This window comes from Ananas comosus, linkage group 14, assembly GCF_001540865.1.
Source record: "Ananas comosus cultivar F153 linkage group 14, ASM154086v1, whole genome shotgun sequence".
Taxonomy (NCBI): Eukaryota; Viridiplantae; Streptophyta; class Magnoliopsida; order Poales; family Bromeliaceae; genus Ananas; species Ananas comosus.
In genome coordinates, this window is record NC_033634.1 from 7,247,093 (window position 1) to 7,251,463 (window position 4,371).

The following is a 4,371-nucleotide window of genomic DNA, read 5'->3' on the forward strand; positions in this document are numbered from 1 at the left end:
ATGAAATGTAACGCCTTACTAACTTTCGGATGTCCGTTGTCGGCGCCAACGTGACCCTCTGCAAAGGTTAGTACTTGCACATCCCGATCAAAACTCCTACTATTCGGCGAGTTTATAAGTACCAAGTCAAAGTACTTCCGCTAACAACAACCGTCGACTAGACATCTCTCTCCGAGCCTATCTTATTAGTCCAACCAGCCTAAGGTTTGCAAAGGTCTACTAAGACTCAACCCTAGCTCTGATACCACTATAATCTGTCACGCCCGAAGGTACCAGCGGAAGCGATATCCGGCACGTGCACAGACCCGCCATTACACCTACAGTATTAGGCGTCTACAAGAACACAGTCGCATAGGAAGTAAAAACAAAGAAAGTCCTATCCTGATATCAGAGCAAATACAAGTCAAAATTACTATCAACAAAGAAGGGCAAGAGTATACAATCCAAATATCTCAGCAAAAAGGAGAAGAGATCACAACTAAAGTATCTGGTACCAACAGTAAATATACCATCACGGCGTATACAAAAATAAAATAGATACAGGGTGGTCTCTCATTAATACATAGGCCCGACATCACCCGTCGGCCGTTCTAGCCCGAGTAGCAAGGTGATTGATAGCACGCTCATAAATAAAGTTCCAAGCTAGAAGCGACCTCCCTTGCCACGATCCTAGCCATCTACCTGTAACAGGCTCTGTAAAAACAACACCAAAAGGGGCGTGAGAACTAAACAAAAGTCCAGTGGGTAAGCCGCAGCCTCGAGCGGAATTACACACTAGGCTCAAGATGTACTGAATGGAAATAAAAGCAGTATGCATGATATATTTTCAAGGCTAATAATTCATTAAGCCAATAGTTAACAAATAATGAATATGTAACAAATGTCTGATTTCATAGCTGATCAAACAAAGTAATGAATCAACCTGAATACATAGAAGCATGCTACTACTATAAGCATAAATATAGCAGAAGTTGTGAAGTAACTTACTTACACATGTAACTGGTAATCATTCATTGACTGCTTTCAATATCCTTTAGCACTTTTCCTTTCATCAGCAGGATCTTCAAAGGTAGTCCTAGCTTGCGCCGGCGCCTCAATGGCCCCGTGGTAGTATACACTCCACGGCAATCCACTTCGCACCCAATCCCGCGACGGCGAAGCAACTGTCGCGGGTAGGCCAACTCCGTGGAGTGCGGGTGGAGGGAGCTACCCTCACAAGTGTGTTGCGAATCACAAAAAAGCTACGTATTCCACAGTTCACATGCCTCTAACTATATTGCAATTGTTCTTACCCATCACCTGTCTATCTATTACATCAAGCAGTACAAGAACTTAGTGTTCCACTATACAGTAGATATCTAATAATCATCATGGCATTATAATCTTCACTATATGGCACTACACTTCATGCATGATAGTCTACTTTAGAAAATGATATCATGTCGTACTCAAAGTCACGCAATGATTCATTGTTCTTACTACTTTACCAAAGCTCATAGACCTTAGTAACTAAAAATAAAATCATAAACAGAAAGCTATGTAAAGAACACGTATCATGAGTGTTCATCCGATAGAGGTTCTATGTCTCATTATGTTAAGCCTTTATCGCAATGATATTCCCATCCTTTAGCAAACTACATAGCTGACAATAACACACGGTATATCAATTCTCTAATAGTGACATAATAGAACATAGAGGAGCTTGTCACTTGCTCTGGTTAGCGTCCGACCACTGGTACAAGGCTTCAAAGTACAATTGAAATCCCATCTTAATCAGCTTCTGACTATCGGCTGCAATCCTGCTGAACATAAACACATCAAACATGTGTCAGAAGACGACCGAAATGATCCGCATTCGGTCCCAATTTTCACTTCAGTACAAGATAATAGAATTGAACTCCCTTGCTTTGGGGTAGTTTAATACCTCACGATAAGTCTCCAGAAGCTCTCACAAGTCAACATAGTTCTCTGTACTATCTATCGATCGCACTCTCGTGCGGTATAGATCATTGGCGGAATAGGGGCGTCAAAACGCTTGATATATTTAAGCTGTATTATAGCTTCAATTCTTGCGAAACGAATTCCTCACGGAAGTTCTACCTGGAGTTCAGAGTAGCTTTCAAATCTGTTTCTAAGAGTCATAATTCAGATCAATGAACGCTCGCCAAACCTGTACGAAGACAATAATCCACAATTTGCATCAAACAAATGCATTTCGTTCATTTAGCTTTGGGGGTTAATTGGCTTCGTAATTATTCCAATTATATGCTCAAAGGGTCTCCAGAGTCTAGTATTTGTTATACTCTATGTGCTTATTAGATATATCTCTCTATGTAATAGCGAAATCTCAGTTACATCAGGTTGGACAGCAACAACCAGCAAAAACCCAAAAGCAATACTCAAATCGACTAATAGAACGTCGATAACGGAAAAACTCGAGTCACATACCTTCTCAGGCTTCCAACCAGCACCTCACTGGTTCAGAGCTGCGAAAACCCTTCCAAAACACTCTCTCACATGTCTACGAAGGCTCAGCGACACCCGTAACCAGCGAAGAACGAGCAAGGCGACGAAAACGAGCGAAATCGCCGATTTCTATGTAGAGAGAGAAAAACCCTAGAGAGAGAGAGAGAGAATGGTGCAAGGATCCTTCTCTGAGCTCTAGCATCATCTATGGAGCTCCAGAGGTCGTGCTGGGGTCAAAGAGATAGAGATCAAGTGTGAAATTACCGAAATGCCCAAGCTGCCACGTTTCTGCATTGTGTACCGGTACACCATAATGGCTGTACCGGTACACCAAGCAGAAAAATGCTGAATTTCGCCGGTTCAAAGCACTTTCTCACTTTTAACCCTCCAATCACTCTCTAACTTGTCTAAAAACTTGTCTAAGTCCTTTAGCACAAGTAGGAGGGTTCCAAATATCATTCCTCACACTCTAATTTCGCAATTTGCAAAATTCAGTGTATTACACCTATTTCGCCGATAGCTCTACACCCGCTCGATGAATCGTAATTCCGACTTCGCCAACGCGTTTAGACACCTAGCAATTAGGTTTACAAGGCCTCAAACGAGATCAATCTCATCTATTTCCGAAAATCCCATTTTGGGTGCCCTAGGGTTAGCATCATGCCATTTGCACCATGAAACCCTAGCCTCTAGCTCTAATCCACCAACAATGGTGCTAGAAGTCCATTTGACCTCATCTCAAAGCTCAAAACCCAAAAACCCTAAGTTCTACAAGCTAGGGTTTGTAGCTTACCTCTTGAGCTATACCAATGGAGAGGAGAGAAAAAGAGGAAGATGCTCCAAGCCTTCTCTAGCTTGATTTCCTCCTTCTTCTTCTTCTCCTCCTTCTTCTTCTTCTCTTCCTTCTTCTCCTTCTCTTTTGTTCTTTCTTTTCTAGAGAAAGAGGGAGCAAGAGAGAGTGTGAGAGAGAGAGAGAATGAGAGGCTGAGGGAAAGAGAGGGGGCCTACATACCCCTCTATTGTAACAAAATCTAATTTAGCCCCTCAACTTTTCACCCTGTACACAACCCTCACTGGGCATTCTGCGCCCAGAGGGACAGGTCCCTCGTCGGGGAGACCAGTCCCCGAGAGCAGTCCTGGCGGCCAGAAGGCCTCTTCGCGTTCGGGAACTGGTCTCTCCCCGGGAGATCGGTCCTCGCCTGAGAGACTGATCCCCGAGAGCTCGATTTTCAGGACTTAGCCGATTTTGGCCTTCTCTCGCTGGCGTCGCACACGAGGACCGGTCTCCTCAGCCAGGAACCGGTTGCATCAAAGATCCCTAGCAACCACCAGCCTCGGGGACCAGTCTATCCCTGCCAGGGACCAGTCCCCGAGAGCAACTTTAGCCCAGTGCAGGTTTTACACTATATGCTCTCGCGGACTCAACTCCAATGCACTTTTATGTCTTAGATGTCTTTAGCTTTCCCGAAGGATACTCACTCGACAATTAGTCGATCCTGGACGAAGTACAACTCTCGAATTTCGAGAATTCACTTCCTTACAAATACCCTGGCAGCTTTTATGGATCTAATAAATCATGTTTTCAAGCCTTATCTAGACAGGTTCATCGTGGTGTTCATCGACGATATCTTGGTTTATTTCCAAAGTGATGCGGATCATGAGGAGCATTTAAGACTTGTACTACAAGTGCTTCGAGAAATGAAGCTTTATGCCAAGTTGAAAAAGTGTGAGTTTTGGCTTCGAGAGGTGGCATTCCTTGGACATTTGATTTCGGGATCGGGTATAACCGTGAATCCTAGGAAGATTGAAGACATCAAGGATTGGCCTAAACAGACGAGTGTCACGGAGATCCGAAGTTTTCTTGGTTTGGCCGGCTACTACTGGAGATTTGTTGAGGGATTTGCA